The sequence below is a fragment of the Sinohyriopsis cumingii genome, chromosome 3 (genome assembly GCF_028554795.1).
Source record: "Sinohyriopsis cumingii isolate HCF-2022 chromosome 3, ASM2855479v2, whole genome shotgun sequence".
Classification (NCBI taxonomy): Eukaryota; Metazoa; Mollusca; class Bivalvia; order Unionida; family Unionidae; genus Sinohyriopsis; species Sinohyriopsis cumingii.
In genome coordinates this window covers 30111664-30129640 of record NC_142963.1, presented here as the reverse complement: position 1 = coordinate 30129640, position 17977 = coordinate 30111664, and the positions used below count along the sequence as shown (strand labels likewise).

Genomic DNA, 17977 nt, shown 5'->3' with positions numbered 1-17977 from the left:
TCAAAATTGGTAAAATCCTCTGATAATTTAAAATCTAACACTTCACTCACTTTCCTCAAACTCCGCAATTTTGTATATAAATTTCACCATTCAGAAAACTCGTTAAAAGTGCCTACTTTGTTCGATTTTGCATACAAGCTAAACTCACGAGATAATCCAAATAATAATATCTACATTACAAGTAAGAAAGGGTTAATAATCATGCACGTCAACCTCGAGATAAGTATCCATGTAATTTAAAAAAAATATAAGTTAGCCTAAATAAATGGATTTCAGAAATTACCTTGTGCATCTTGAGGTGTCTTGAAGTTGTAGGTCGGCTTATACGTGGGTCATGCACTTCTTAGTGTTTATACCTGTTCAGTTTGGGGGTCGGCTTATATTCGAATGGACTTATATGTGAGTATATACGGTATTTTAGTACATACCCATTTAATCTTGTGCAGCTTATCTGTGGTTTGATACAGATGTATAATCCATATTTCCATATCACACACCCAGATTTGAACTATTTAGATGTCTTCTGTGATGTCCATGCATCACAAGTTTTAGATGTACTGAATTAAACTTTTATAAGTCTTATTTTATTCATGCTTGAAAGCTGGAAATATTTAGAAGGTATGATGTCTGTGCATTTTTAGATGCATGGAATGAAACTTTTGTAAATGACTTTTTGATGAAAATTTAAAGCTGCAAATATTTACATGGTATAAGAGAGGGGATACTATATATAATTTTATAGAAAACAGCATTGATGTGTTGTTCTGAATGGGGAGGGGGGGGAAGAACATGTTAGATAATGAGTATGAATATGTCAAAGCCATCCAAAGGACTATCACATGCTTATTCTTTTTACTGGTTTATAATAAAACATAATTTTGTGTACCTTTATGCAAGAAAATCCATGTGACAAATGCCAAACAAATTTTCAGCCTTTTTTAGCAATGGTTGTAGTAGACATACTGGTTAAATTAATCTTTCCTTTGATTTCAGTACATGGAAACTATTTATAAGTCAGTTTGATTTATTGATCGTGGGTAATTCTTTGTTGTAGAGGTAATTACATAATAGCCTGCAATATGATACTACCACAGTGAAATCCATTAATTTTACATTACTGAGAAAAAAAATGCCATGATTATTTTCCTGCCTTGTTTCCATGGCAATATTTACATTTAGTTAATACTTCTCTCCATTAATAATAGCAACAATCACTAATAATTTTCAGCAGACATGATATGTGTATAATATGACATCTTAAGTAGATGACATCACTTGTCCAGGGATGACCAGGGATCAGAGCAGTAATTGTTTATGTTTAAAATTAGCTAGATGCAGATGTTTAGCTTCCAGAAAACAATGAACTCTTCAGAGTTCCAAGGAGACTAAACCAATACATTGTAATCAGGTACTTTGTAGTCCGTAGCCAGAAATCCCGATGAGGGGAGATGATGTGCCACCAAATATTTATATATTGCCCTGTCCAAATTTGCCCAGATGTAAATTGAAAATATATTTTTAAAATATACCAAGTTATATATTGGATACAGGTTGGATACAGCAGATGCCAAAGCCTTCTGTATGCTTTGTTATGTATGTAGGTAATTTTGTTAGACTATTTGCAGAAACATTTTTTTATACACCTACCTCAATGGTGAGCAGAATTATGTATTAATCATTGTATATCAATCTGTCTATTTAGCACATGATCTTGTGAACAAGTATATCAGAATTGTATTTGATATTCATAGGAAATTTGCAGTTGACCTATTTTAAACTTCTTCAAAATTGTCTTGCCAATTTTGAGTAAACTCAATATAAATGGTTCTTAGGGCAGTCCTTGTTAAAGTTGAGGGGTGGCTTCCATTGCAGAGGGATGGAAAGCCAACAAATAATAAATGGCTCCCATCATGTACGGCTGTTGATACTAATATATATTTAAAAAACGTTATTTAACAACTTTACCATGTCAGACAAATTGGATTGAATCCTAGAATGTATACCATTCACATTGATACAGAAGACACAAATGCACCATTTAGTTCATCAAAGTTACACAAAGTAGAAACTCAATTAAACATCTAGGAAACCTCATACATCTACCAAAAAGCTGCAATTTAATGTGATGTTGGTGTCATTCAATCTGGAGCACCTTTTTTTACTTTTATAATTACTAAATTTGCCGTTTGGACTAGTACATAATGAAAGAGTAAATCAGACTCGTGAGGGCCTCTTGTTTTTTGATCTCAATGAAACCTGGTACATATTATGGTCATCATCTTGTGATACGTATATCGATAATTTTTAATTCTTCCATAATTTTTTGAAGCATTATTGGCATTTCTGACTTGCAGCTGGATGATAGTGTAATTGACAGATTTTTGTGAATGCATCTACTGTTGCAGTTGTCAGTAATTACGGCTGTGAAATGTATTAGAACATATTGTGGTCATGATCATCAGAATATTCATGTAGACCCACTGACTGTAATAATATCATTTTTAGAAGAGTATGTAACTTTGAAATTTTTTAAAATAAATTTTTATAACTACGAACAGATCTTCGTCATAAGGATTGGGTGGGATGCAGCAGAGGCAACACTTTATTTTTATTTTGTATGCGTACATTGTTTACCTTTCCTTTTGTTTTATTAACTCATTCAGCCCCAGACCCGTTATCAGTATCACTGCTGCTATGCCCCAGCAGCGCTAAGCTGTGTCTAGCTGCGTGTACCCCAGAGTTTTTACCTGTTTGAAAAATTTTGTAAACATCGTGCACATGCATTCACTCTTACCTTAATTTCTCTGCTTATATCCAATTAAAATCCAAGAAAGTTTCACCATTTATTGCAAATGAATTTGTCTACACAGTGATGTATTTTTTTTCCCTATTTGTCCAAGTCTTTCACGACTTATTTATACAGAATTTACAAAATTATGTGCAACGTTTATCCGCAAGAACTCGATCATCATTGCTGTCAGCATCCTCATCTTCGGACGATTCAATCTCAGAAACTTCTATGTCCGAATCGAAATCTCACAAAATATCCAACTGCCGAACATATCTTTCCTCAGCTTGCTCAGTATTTTCAAGATCAAACCCGAGAAACTCCTCATTTTTGCTCTCAAAAATCACTCTTACGTCTGCCATCATTTATGATTTTTCATGACCAGAACACGTGTAGTTAAACCGCTTTCAAAACAGGAGCCCTTAGCTTCTGAACAATTCAAATTTCCGCAAATGAAAGTAAAATCATTTCTGATTGGTTTAACAGTTGTTAGTTCTTGGAATAAACCCATTTCTAACCAATCAGAGACGTTGAATCTAACACCCATTCATCACGCTTGGAGACGGGATCGGCCATTGAATGCAGTAAAAAAATCACGACTACAGGCGGGATCGGCCATTGAATGCAGAAACCGGATCACGCCTACAGACAGGATCGGGGCTTAAAGGGTTAAGCTGTCGTGATATTGCTACTTTATTTTTATTTTGTACGATTAAATTGTTTACTATTCCTTTTGTTTTATTAAGCTGTTGTGGTATTGCAACATTAGATAAGATCTCTGTAATAGATATTAGTTAAATAATTGCATCATTACAAAATCACTTTCAAATGTAAAAGTTATTGTTTATTTTGCTGCAAGTGTAATGTTGACATCTCCATAAATACAGTCAAATCAGACTATAACTACCACTCCAGAATCCTTCTTAAAGTGCTCTGTTTGGGCAGGTGGTCTTTATATACAGGTACAAGTTAATTGTTAATGTATAAACAGAAGAATTATCTAAATACTCAGATGTGGCTATTTCCTTGGCGCGCGGATGAACAAATGGCTGATGATCGGGATTTTTTTGTTGCTGTATTGGACCTGTTTTTATTTAACCCTTTACCTCATGCAAGTGCTTTTTGATGCCTCTACTCCATTCACATGGAAGCGCCTTTTGACGCCTCTACTTCATTTGCATGAAAGCACCTTTTAACGCCTGCTGTAAACATCAGCCATTTTAAGCGGGTTTTTGCAGCACCACCTTTGGGGGAAAACCCCCTAGTAGATACTACATTCATTTCTGCGAATAACAATTACGTAAGATCACGTGGTCACTGTTTATGCTTTGGTCGAAATCCGCTATTTAAAGTAACTGGGTCATAATCTCCTCTCTCCAAAATGAAGGTTGCGGATTTCATTCAGTACTTACAAAGTTTTCACGATTAGAATCACAACTATGAAAACTTAAATAACTTAGGTAAAGGCTCTGATATTGATGTAGGCAGCAATTCGTTTTTATAAATTATCAAATTCAGATGACATAGTGATGTAGATGCAGACAAAAAACTTGTAAATTTCGAGTATGCAAAATGGCAGCTACGGTTGGTCACGCAGCATCACTGGCTTGATGGTGAGTGAGTTCTCTCAAGATTTTAAATGACATAAAAAATCCTTCTGTGAATAATAATTACACAGCTATAACAATCGGACTTGACTCTTGAATGTTTCCACACATAATAGATGTGTACCAAAAATGTAAAATGGTTCAAATTGCTGTTAAACGTAACATATTCTACATTGCCTAACATTCAACAGGCAGGCCAATGCATATGGAGTCGAATAGGTAAGAGGTGTTCTATTTATAGTGCCCTGACTGGGTAACTTTGCTGTATGAGGTAAAGAGTTGATAGGTACTGAACTTGTGAGATCTGTATATTCTCCACATCCAAAACTGGTCCCAAGTTTTGCAATGGTTCATCCATCTATATTTTGTTTGGTCAGGTTGAGTTTACATCTAATGAGGTGAAATAAAAAAACTCCGGTTTTTGTTGCCTAAAGAAAATCTGGTCTCGGCATTTGTTTCCAGATCTATTTTTAAAACAAATGAATTCAACAAACAGTTAGAGACTTGTATCAATGAACGTATTGTATGCAACTGAGGCAATACATCTGTGTTTTCCCAAGCTCTTGATTGCTTATCATCAGAGAATTATCTCTGTCTTTTCTCTTGCTCCAGACCACATTGTTGGCCTAGTGGTTATAGCATCCGCCTGAGATGCAGGAGGTTGCATATTTGAACCCTGGCTTAGTCATACCAAAGATTTATAAAAATGGTACTTAAAAAGCTGCCTTGCTAGGCACTAAGCATTAAGATGTTAGTGTTAGGACTGGTCAGCCAGATGTCAGGATAATGTGACTGGGTGAGACATCATGCTAAATGTCTTTGGCATGATGCCGTATTACTAGATATCACTATAAACTACCACACGACATAGTGATATGAATGTTTTTTTTTTAAAGCTATGTTAAAAATCCAAATCACACACACACACACACATTCTCTGGTTCCAGGTGTCTCAAATTTCCATACCCCTTTCCCTTTGATGATTTATTTTATAAGAGAAATTACTTATTAATTTTTTACTTAATTTTTCTTGGAGTGAAATTCTGGTTTCCCGCAGAACTTAGACTTCATACAACCTTGAATTCTGTCTACGAACATATGCCCCCTTGTTTATCTTGGCCAGGCAGGATTATTTGGGAAAACACAATGGTATTGCCTCACTTACTTTCTCTAACTGCCAAAAACTTTGAACACTTCCATCGAAGTCTGAATAATCCTCTCTAGTCCACCTTTAATAATAACTGTTCTGGAAAATATCATTCTATGACACCTGTTTCAAAGATTTCCCCCAAAAATTTGCTCTGGGTTGTCTCAACTCTGCCATTTTTTGTTATATGACCTTACACACTGACATATCTGTCATACTGTTATCGAATGAACTCTTAATTAAAATTCAGTTCACGCCCCAAACAGAACAGATTCCATCTAATGCAGTCAGCAATTTATTGCGAGTCTAGCCCAAATGTCAGTTTAAATGGTTATGTGTCATGCTGACAACAACAGAATGTACTGCGAAATTATCTCTATAGAACTTTACACTTACAATCACCTGCTTGGGGGTATCATAAATTAAAACACTGTCACAGACTATTTTTCATGATGCACTGTCAACATTTATGTTGCACCAAATTGGTTGGTATTACAGAAAAGTAGACAAATGTAGCTCTACAATCATACCAAATTGTTGACTTTCTTCTTGCATTACAAGATTACAGCAGGAAAAATGTAATGTTTGAGACCCAAGCTTTAGGTAAAATATTACTGGTTGTCGGAACTTGAGTTTAGACTTTTTGGCTTGAGATTGAAAGCAGCCCTGGTAAGTCCAAACTGCACACGGTTAGGTGAAACTTTGCAAAAAGTAGGATGAGTTTCAGATTTGGATTAAACAATGGCCAGGACATGAAATTGATGGGTCTAGAATGAAAGAAAAAGAAAGTGCACACGTGTGAGTGATACAGCCAGATCAAATAGAACATCTTCAACACAATTAGGCATCCAGCTAAGCGAAAATCTCTTGAAAGCAGATGTAGTTGGATTTATTCAGAAGTAATCCTAAATTGCGTTACCTACCCTATTTCAGGCACAAATGAGAAGACTCTCCAGGGGTTCACGAGTTAATACTGTTTTCATGGAAGCCAATCACTTTTTAGTTCAGTTGCTTTCACTTGCAATTTGCCTCTGCATTGTAATAGCCAATAATGTGCGCAAAGTAGCATCTCTTAGTTTCATATAATTTATGGATGCTGGAAAGCCCAATGGGAAAAGTTGTTTTTGTGATTGTTTGTAGATAGTGTTCTATTCTTTAGCAGTGTATATATAAACAATGGCAGTGATGTAGAACCCAACAAAATCATCCTTTAAGTTTAGCACAGGTTAGTGTGCCCTGACTATTTTACAAGTGCTGTTTTTTGTCCCCCCTCCCCAATACAGCTGAGTTTGTAATGAATGAATTATTTGCACTGTTTGAGATTGAGGAAGAAGAGATGGTCATTTTTATTCGTGTTCTTTAGTACATTTTGTATTTGCTTGCTGTTGGGAGCGAATTCTTATTATATGAGGGGTTTGGTGTTAGAAATATTTAAGTTGTCCATTCAGTAGCAGAAAGTAATCTTTGCCTATCCCAGCTTCTCAAGCTGGGATTTTTTAAATTGAAGGGCCCTGTGTTTTGATTTCAGTGATGAAGATTGCATGAATACAAGACCATATTGTTGTGCAATAATTAAAACAAATTCAACTTTTTTTTAAAGGGAAGCAGTAAAGAAAATGTGATTACAGAGATGATAAACATTCTATATTTTGTGATTATTTGATGGTAGAATGTTTCTGTTGTGTTTGAAATTAGAGACGTAAATTATAGTTGATTTATTTATCTCTAGTTTTATGAAGAGAAAAGGCATCAAATTTCAAATTAAATTCAACATTGAGAATCATCTAGGGGAATTCAGATTAATGCCATGAAAGACTTCATGTGCAATTTCCTTGACTGCAAAATAGAGATAAACAGGTTGAGTTTTTTTCTCAAGTTTTCATTGTTACAAGATTTGACAAACCCTGAATATGCTATTTATCATAGGGTACAAATGTCTTGGTTGATACAGTTAAGTTCAGACAAAAATAACCATTGTGAAAAGAGACACAAAATCTGAAACTGAAGAAAATGAATGAATTCACTTTTACGTTGAACTGTAAGTGAGGAGATGACTGTGTTTCAAATTTGTTTGCCATCTTGACAAATTCTTTAGGTGAAAACATCCTCCGATACAGTGATGTCATTTAGGTTTTCACTTCATTTTTAAATTTGTGCTTATCATCTGATTAATTTCAACTAAATTGATGTGAACTTCCAGCGTATTGATGTTGTTAAATGCAGGGTTATTTCAAGGGGGCATAAAAATTAAAACTATTAGCATGGGAAATGGGCCGCACAAAATTTGTTGAAAGAAGGCTTCCTCATACTAGAAAAGGTTTGGAACCACTATTCTAGAATTAAAAAAACAACGAAAACATCACAATCTGACATCTTGTCCACTTCTGACGATAGGAATAGCAACCTATTCTTACATGGACTTCATGCACAATCTACACGTCTTTTAGATACCTAATGTTTAGTTTGTTGAGTACATGTTGAATATATGTTTTGGGCTTCTCTCAATTTTGCAAAGAATTTTATTAGGGCTGTCGATTTGTGAATTGTTAGGTCTGTGATCAGTTTTGGTTCAAGTGTATTTTTAAATACTTATGGCTCAGTAACTCCTTGTCTGATTCTGATTCACTTCATCACATACTCCCTTTCTTGAAGAATTAAGGCATTGAAATGAGGACACAAGGTGTTTTCCCCGTCACTTTTATTTCTGTTACCCCAGTTCACCTAATGTTTGGAACAGAACATCATCATAAACACCCCTTCTCTCAGTACCACTCCAGCTTGAGGGTTCCATCCCTGGGTTGGGTCATAGGGTAAAATATTACATTGTTGACACGTTGAAGTTTTTCGTTAGTTTTGTCATTAGGGGCATTTCTGTTTTTTTTGATGTGTACGAGTCACTTGATACAACATTATTGGGCACTCTTTCTTTTGGTCACTGATGCCTCTTGTTAAGGTCATTTGGGTCAGACATAGAATGGGGGACACATTCTTTTTGTTGGTTAAAGTATATTGTTTTCTACAGTTCTCTTTCCATTAACAACTCACGTTATGTTTGGAATATAACATCATCAGGGTGCAAAATTAACGTTAATCCTCGTGCCTGGTTTTTGTGAATTTGGTAGTAGTTTTCATAATTTCAATAATATGATGGCTTGTAAAATTTCATTTGTTGCCAGTTAGTTTTGTTGGAAGGATTAATGAAGATACAGCAATACTAGTAAAATTTCTCAATCAAGTAGTCGGACGCTACTATAGGTCTTGATATGTTACAAAAAGAAGTCAAAACCAACAATTAAGTAAAATCAGCAAACAATTTGCAGGTTAGAAAGTGAAAAGAGACACATGCAGTATTCTGAATTAAATCACAAATAATTCTAAATGTTGTATCATAAGTTGAACGTATAGAAGGTTCTGAATGAATTCCATAGTTGTGAATGGCCTGATTTGCCACAATGATGCTATCCAGAATGACTAGAGTTCACAATAATTTAAAAGTAATGTGTTAATCCAAAGCCAGTGAGCACTTGGCGATTCCACTGAACAGTTTAAATAAATAGTTCCTCTCAAATTACAACATAAGTGAAATGGAACGAATTATTTGTTTACCAAGTCCTTATTTTTTTTACGCATTTTAATTTTCATCCAGGTGGGAGTCATTCTAATGGAAAATTAGAGCCACATTGTAAACAGGTCTGTTTCTAGAATATTCCAAGCTCACAAATGCCCTATTAATAATCAAAAATATTGGATAAAAGTTAACTGTTTGTACCTGTTTTTTTTTTTATACAAATGACCATTATCTTCAAGTGCAGTTGGCAATCATGGACAAAAGTTTACTACACAATTTAAATTAAATATACGTTAAGTCTTTCTAGCTACCAAGAAAATTCTGCTAAATTTGTGCTTATGATTAATAATTGTCAACATATACATAAGCATCTATTTATAGATTCTATGAAATATTATGCTTTTAACAGATTCAAGTCCGGTAGGCAAAACTAACTTCAGATATTTTGTACAATTAACACCCTTGAATAAAAATATACAAAAAAAAATAGATAAAATCACATACCAGGAGCTACAAAAAATATAGATATACATAACAAAGGATTTTATTTTCTTAACACTGGGCACCCACATAATTTTTGTTGTGTTCCCATTTTAGTGATCTGTTGGATAAAAAACAAAACTCAGAGAAAGTAGTGCAGAGGTGCACAACCCCTGGCCCATGGGCTAGATCCGGCCCACAAACATGTTTTGTCTGGCCCTTAGAGAAAATTAAAACAACACAGAAATCTGGCCCATGTACAGCAATTATATTAAAGAAATTAGTGTTTGCAGCCCTCGAGCGGCCTTAGAAAATGCATTCTGGCCCTTGGCCGAGAAAGGTTGTGCACCCCCTGAAGTAGTGGGAATACTGACTGACAACTCACCTTATGGATTTTACTGCTCCTACCCCTAAGTCAGGTTACAGGGTGATGCCATGGTGTCAGTATGTAGACGCCTTATTGGCTAAGTTTTGCTTTAACATGTTTTATTTAACATTTCTACATCAAATTTAATATGATCCCAGTGCATTATGCTGTATCTGTATGGTGTGTTGTGTCATGGGTAACTTCTAGATGGGGCCATGTTGTCGTATAAGATGACTCGTTAGAGCTGGGGTTAATTGTATGTCTCTTCAGTCACACTTCTTTTAAATAAATTTGGTTTAAATACCGATTGCTGATTACTTGTACAAAACCTTGCAGTATACATGACTCATGTCGTAAGAAGTGAAATTACTCTTAGATTGTTAACGGTGACCATTTTATTTTTACTCACCTTTCTTTGGTATTCAGCTTTCCCATTTTCCACTTGAGTGTTCCAGGTATACCATGATGCATTAGGGACTTGATTTATGCTATAATTATCTGATTACTAATAGCTATTGGGTCTGTGTTGCATTGTAACTCAAACACCCATGTCACCTTGGCAAAAACTGTCTTTCCACATGAAAGATCAAAAGTTTCCCACCTGAGCAGTTGGTTTAAAAATGTCAATAAAGTCAGATGTGAACAGATTGTAAAAGATTGAAAGGTGGAGTTGAAACTCCAGGTATAAAATCATATATATATATATATATATATATATATATATATATATATATATATATATATATATATATATATATATATATATATATATCCTTAATTATCACCCTGGTATGTAATATGGAGAACAGTAGGAAAAAGGGGATGTGGAGATTGCTGTTGGTATGCTCATCAGTCTTTTTTTTTTAGTAATCCATCTCTTTGTACATAAACATTTCTATTTCAATGGCATACCGTATATACTTGCAAAAAAGCCGAATAATTTAGGAAAAAATAAAGGCCTGGAAGAAGGGGGTTGGCTATAAATCTTGGGACAGGAAATAATAATTTTTAAGACATAGGCCTGTATAAAAAGTAACTTTTGGAGACTCAACAATTATTAAACTGTTATAAAGTATTATGATTGATTTTGTTATTATTTTGCATGTGCATATTTTCTGATTTCTCCAACAGGAAGTTAAGTAAAGGTAAATACAGACTTCATAATTCGTGGGCTGGTTGAGTTTACCAGGGAGGCCATGCTGAACTCTAATGTACAGTACTTACACAGTGCAAAGCATGCATAGCGTCACTTAAATCCTTACTTATTCCCAAACATAGATGCAGATTTTGCTTTATTCATTGTTTTGACCAAATTGCATTCTTCCAGATAACGTTTCAGCTAGTCCTTAATAGCTGTTTCAATTACGTTGAATCATGCGCTCACGAGTTACTAATTTTCAATGATATAAGCCATCCTACAAATTGAGTTAATATTTTTAAAAAGGTATGCACATTTATTTGTACAAGGCACATAATCATCATAATTTACATATTCACGAAGAGTGGTAATAATAAAGGCTAAAATTCTCATAGAGATCAACTAAGATCAACATCAATCAAGTTTAGTTTTGTGTTTTAGCCTAACAAACATAACTTTCCACACAATGAAAAGTTTTGTGTTTGGTGTCTCCTATATTGATAGTCAGCGAATTTGTCTTTCGTTTTGTGACAGCAGTACAGGCCAGTTAATAAAAAAAATTACTAAAACTGGCTTGTGATAACACGGAATTTTGACCAGTAACTATACCAGTTTAACATTGATGTATTTGGCATAGATGATAAAAACGTTTTTTTCATTTTTTAATTTACCTCGAAAAATGTGTTTTTTAAGGTTTTTTGTTTTTTGCATTTTTTATATTTGGTACTTCCATTTTTTTTAATCATCGGCCATACAGGTTATTATATGGAGGAAACCATAGAGTGGTCAGATCAGTCAGATGGTGATAACGACATTGAGTGAAAAAATTTCAATGTTATCTGGACTACGGTTTAAAATTTTTGACCTTTTTTCATATTTGTATCACTGAAACTTTAAAACTGGTATGTAGCGTGTAAATAAGTAAAATATTGATTTTTGTGTTGCTAAAATCTACTGGAACGTTTTTTTTTTTTTTTATTTATTGAGAAAAAATATGGTTTTTTTTACGTTTTTTATTTTAATTTTAACGCTTTTAACAGCTATGGTACTCGGTATAAAAGCCCAGGTGTTCACTTGTGTAAGTTTCTTTTGTGGGAATGGAGCTATAGCATATGGAGTTAAAGCATTCGTAGTGATCATTCTTGGGATTGAAATTAATTGTGGATGATTTTATTGTTGTGGTTTAATTTTTTATTTTTCTTATTATTGTAGAGGAAAAAAATCATTAATTTACGTGAATAATTTTTAAACTTAACATTCTGTTTAGTGAAGAAGCGAATTCTTTATTCTAAAATAATTATTTTGTCACAGCAGTAATTCACAGGTGATACAACAGAACATGTAGAACTTTTCTTGTTTAGAAGAAATGAAAATGGAACACATAATGTAACGAGATAAGTATACATGTGATTTTTTCAAATACAAGTTTGCTTAAATAAATGCATTTAGAACTTACTTGGTGCATCTTGAGATGCCTCATAGTTGTAAGTCAGGTTACATGCAGGTCATGCACTCTTTAGTGTTTATACCTGTTCAGTTTGTGGGTCAGCTTATATGCAAGTATATACGGTAATTCACAAACCATCAAGCTATTTCAGCCAGACATTGGTTCATTATTAGACTGATGGTCCGAATGTCTACTTAGCTATTCAGAATTATGTTTCAATGGTTTTGATGTTCTGTCCATTTGTTTATCCATCAATGCATTAAACACATTTACATTATGGTCAGAATCTAAAAAATGTAAGATATCCAAGATCCAGGTGGACGTTGAAGTTTATGGCACAGCAAGTCAGTTCTCTCCCTCATCCTTAATAGGGCAGATGTGGGAAAATAGCAAGGAGTTGTGTGTAGAGGTGAAAATGGAATGTTTAAAAACTCGTCCTTTAAGACAGCTGTTTTACTTTAACCTTTGAGCCAAATAATTGAGACAAAACATGCGTCACTAAACTTTAAAAATGATTAAATATTTCTTTATTGGTTTAGGAAAGATCTATGATGATTTTGCTTAAGACATAAATTTAAAGAACATATTACCTTTAAAAATGGGTGACAGGGACAAAGGTATAATCCCTCTTTTCCTCCTCCTACAGGTTGAAAGAGTGAAATAATTATTTACTAGCTATCAGGCTTGAAATCTCCATGTCGTAATAATTTGCTTATAATTGGGTTTCAAATGCGTGGAATTTGGTCCATATCAGGCTTTATGTGTACATTTTTAGCGGGGAATCTCGGGAATCTTGTTGATTAAAACATAATTGCAAGCATAAATTATAATTAACTTGACACAGAAGTTGATCATATTGCATGAACATGTAAGGCTTAAATTGTTGTACATTGCGTTTTGAAGAGGTTTTGAAAAGTAAACAATTTAGGTTTAGCAAGACCTAGTCTTTTGAAATATATATAAACATTTTTTTAAATACATTTAATATGGTTTGAGAATATATTGGATAAAATATCTTGGATCAATTTGGCAACAACAAAAAATGGTAACTGCCATTATACATGTCATGAACTGTGTCAGGGGAAGTAATGAACAAATTTGTGAGAAGAAACTTAGATAACTATTTTTTCTTTCTTAGATTTAGATTTGCAGCAGTTAGTTTTCTGAAGCACTTTTTTTCCATGTTGCAGTCAGTGATGGATGCAATGACAGCTGCCATTTTTCAGCACTATACATTGCAGCCAGTATTTCTGGTGGAGGAAGATTTGTTGTTGTTCTTGCTGTAGAGTTTAACGCCATTTTTCAGCACAAGATATACATGGCGATCAGTATCATTGGTGGAGGAAGAACCTGGGAAAACCCCAGAAGAACCACCAACCCATGAGAAGCTACCGGCAAGCTTTCTCACATACCCACACTGGCCGAGCCAGAGACTTGAACCCACACAGACAGAGGTGACATAATAATAATAATAATAATAATGAGGACTTTGTATAGCGCCTAATCTTTAGAAGCTCTAAGCGCTTTACAACATTAGACAACACCTGTAAGATAAAAAACATATAATGATATGATTACAGAAACAAACACCATGAAATTAGGAAACATAAAAAAACATGCTGAGAATATTTAAGGTAGGAAACATTATTAGGTCTTTAAGTTTGTTCTTGCAGTCGAAATAAGTGAGTTTTGAGAGCACTCTTGAATGTGATTACTGTGTCTTTGTGTCTAAGTTCAGTGGGCAATTCATTCCACGTTGCTGGGCCTTGGTATGCAAAAGAACGCTGTCAGTGACCTGTAACAGTGAGTGCTTTAGACCACTTAGCCACTCAGAGCCATCTAGTGGAGGAAGAACTGGGGAAGCTATTGGCTTTTTCAGATGCTCGCGTTGGCTGAGCAACTTGAACGTATGTGATCAAAAGTGAGATTTCAGTGACCTTTAAAGGCATGTGCCTTAGACCACTCAGACTCCCAAGGCCATTTTTCCTGTTAGCATACTAATCCAAGATATTCTGTTACATTTTCAAAGCATGATGTAAACTAAGTTTATATGTTCTAGTAGATTAGATCCCAATGAGCCCCAAATTTTTTCCTGCCAGCCACATTTTTCAATGTATTTTTTTCCAGAATTTTTCAGTTGACCAAGTTGAGATGTCGCTTTCTTGCATCCTTTAATGAGTGGTAAATTTTCCAAAGTTATACAACACAAAATCAACAAAAAACTTGCAATTCATAATCATGAGACTCAAAAATCACAATTGGACACAAACCCATGGCCTTGACCAAAATTTAGATTTTCTCAATTTCCTATTAAGCCTGGTCTTGGATCTTGTATGTTAATTGTGTGCATTTATATATTGTATTTTGGTCAGACTATAAGTGTACTGTTTAACATATTGATATCATGTTACTGTCATGCATTTAAGCATAGCTCCCACAAGCATTTCTATATTTGGAATCAGTTGACTCCTATGTTACCAATCCAGGAGGGGCCCAGAGTGGCCAAGGGGTCTAAAGCACTCTCCATTATGGATTACTGCCATCTCACCTCTGTCTGCATGTGTTCGAGTCTCGGGTTTGGCCAATGTGGGTATGTGAGAAAGCTTGCCAGTAGCTTCTTATTGGTCGGTGGTTCTTTCCGGGGTTCTTCCTCCACCATTAATACTGGCCACCATGTATAGCCTATCATGTGCTGGAAAATGGAGTTAAACCCAACAACAACCAATCCAGGAGTCATTTTCAAAATTTGGAGACGATGCTGATGGTTGATATACATTGCGTCAGTGTAAGGGGCAGTTCAGAGGGTTCTAAACAGTCTTCTGCATTCTAATTCCAAATCGTCCTGTTCACCAAGAAAGGCGGAAAGTTTTGTTTCATAATCAATCTCTCCCCTTTAAACCCACTGTTTCTGGAGGAACCTTTCAAGATGGAGACCATCACCTCCATCTGTAACGCACTTTGTCTGATTGAGTGGTCTTGAGTGATTGTCAGAATGCCTATTTACACATCCCGATCTTCCATGTCACCAATACGTCCAGTTCTGCATAGACCAGGAAGCTTATCCATTTCTGGTTCTGCCATTCAGAATTTCTTCTACACCCAGATCATGGGATTGGTAGCAGCCTACCACTGATTACTACTGAGTCTCCATTATTTCAATGACTGGCTAGTCCACAATATTCAGGTTTAGTCCTTTCATCTGCATGCACCCGATCCCTACTCCTATCTGTTTGCTGATGCACAAGATTCCAATTGGGGTGTTCATTTCAAGCTGGAGGCATAATTATTCATGATTTATGGACTCTGACTGAATTGTTCTTCAGTATCAGCATTTTAGAAATGAAAGCAATATTTTGAGCACTGTAAGGGTGCATAGACAGAGAAAGGGGTCAATTTGTCATGGTCTCCTCAGTCAACACATCCTTCATAGTGTATCTCCGATGTTGGGGAGGCATACATGCCCTTTTCTCTTGCATGGAGGTCTGGAACCGCCTTTGCTTTGCCACCTCTGAGAACATTACTCTCTGAGTCCACCACATTCCAGGAAAGAAGATATATTACTGGACAACCTGTTCAGTAATGGTACAGCTATCGTCACAGAATGGTCTCTTCAGTACATTATCACAAGAGTCCTTTTCACACTGGGGGTAAGACCCCTGGTGGGCTTTTTCACAACCAGGATCAACAACAAGAGACTTGTGTTTTTGGATTCTCCTGTCCTGGACCAGGGGGCATGGGCAGTGGACTCCTTCAGCCTCCATTTTGGGATTGGCAATTTGCATACACTTTCCCACTGGTTTCATCTGCTGCATTAACTCATTCAGCCCCAGCACTGTTATCAGTATCACTGCTGCTATGCCCCAGCAGCACTAAGCTGTGTCTAGCTGCTTGTGCCCCAGAGAGTTTTTACCTGTTTGGAAAATTTTGTAAACATCATGCACATGCATTCACTCTTACCTTAATTTTTCTTCTTATATCCAATAAATTTCAATGAAATTATTACCAATTATTCCAAATGAATTTGTCTACACAGTGATTAGTTTTTTTCCTGTGTGTCGAAATCTTTCACAACTTACTTCTACACTATTTACACATTTAGAAATATGTCATCAGCCCTTAATTTCATTGAAATAAACCAGTGAAATTTAATCTGTGATATGGTTTGAAACATCTTGCACATACTTTTACTTGGCATTGTTCACATCCAGTTGTTTGGTTCAGATCAAACTTTGTTCAGTGAACACATTTTGCAGGCTTTTATTCTTTGGCATGACCAATGGCAAATGTTGACCTTGCTGAAGCGGGGGTTGAACTTCTGCTTCTCTTTTCTATTTACCTACAAATCCTTCAAGTAGTTGATGCGCAAGATTCATTCTAAACTCCAACTGGGTTCTAGCTCTTTCCCTGTTGTTTTTGGTGACGATATTATGGTTCCGCGATCCTTTCATCAGCAAATATGAATTTACTATTGAAATGTCGAAAAGGAAAAAAAACCCAGATACTTCGACCATTTCAAGGACCTTCTGCCAGTGCTGTAAGTTGCTCACATTTGATCTGCATGGTCTACTCCATTCATGTACATGTTGTACAGCTGGACTGGGAGTGGACATGGAATATCCTTGATGGAACCATCTTTTTGCTTCCGACTAACAGATGTGGCCTCACCTTCACAGCTGGTACGCAGTATAGTATATTCTTCTTGTCATGCCAGACTGTAACTGTCATGTCTTCTTTCTGTTTAATTATGCTTTGGCCCTGCTCCTTCAGCTTTACTTTGTGTAATCCAGATGGAAGACCCTTTCGATTTGATAGAACTGTTCCGCAGCCATTCATAACTTTTTGTCCAGCTGAAAAGATAGGTCTGGAGATGTAAAAAAAACTGTCAGTGTAGACAGAGTGTCTAAGAAGAAGCAAAGGTTCTGTTAAATCAAGAACAACCCTTTGACCAAGATTCATTTCTGGATTGTTGTCAGTCCTGCCAATATAAACCTGAAAGTCCCCAACAAATCCATTATGAGGATCTGCTTGAACCCATACTTTGATGCCTCTCTTGGTCGGTTTTATTGGAACATACTGTTTAAAGCTCAGTTCTGAAAATTCATTGCTTCATCAATGGACACCTCATGCTGTGGGTTGTATTCTGTAGTGCATATGTTGCAAATACACTCCAATATTGGTCAAATGTGGGCCAGTTTGTTGTGACCAGGTGTTCTTCGAGGTAGGTTGTTGCTGGTGTCAGTCTTATGAAAATATTTCTGTAGATTTTCAAATCTTGCATGACTAAATTTCAGTTCAATGCAGGAAGGATGGAAAAGTTTGTCCTTCTACCAATACATATCTTGGGCTGGTGCTGGAAGGACTCCCATAACAACATGAGCCCAATCAGAGCTTTTATCTCGTCTGGTGTTGTTGGATACTTTTTGTTTGGTGATACC

At 35.6% G+C, this 17977-nt stretch overlaps 1 protein-coding gene and 1 long non-coding RNA gene across 6 annotated transcripts in view; one reads left to right on the top strand and one right to left on the bottom strand.

Annotated features, from left to right (window-relative positions):
* Window positions 1-10476, bottom strand: part of LOC149802617 (uncharacterized) — a 35223-nt gene extending 24747 nt beyond the window's left edge. Inside the window, exon 1 of the long non-coding RNA XR_016420071.1 lies at window positions 10367-10476. This is a non-coding gene — a long non-coding RNA (uncharacterized LOC149802617). The remainder of the gene's footprint in view (window positions 1-10366) is intronic.
* LOC149802616 (protein pangolin, isoforms A/H/I/S-like) overlaps window positions 1-17977 on the top strand; it is a 170980-nt gene that overhangs the window by 44323 nt on the left and 108680 nt on the right. The gene's annotated exons all lie outside the window — the stretch shown is intronic.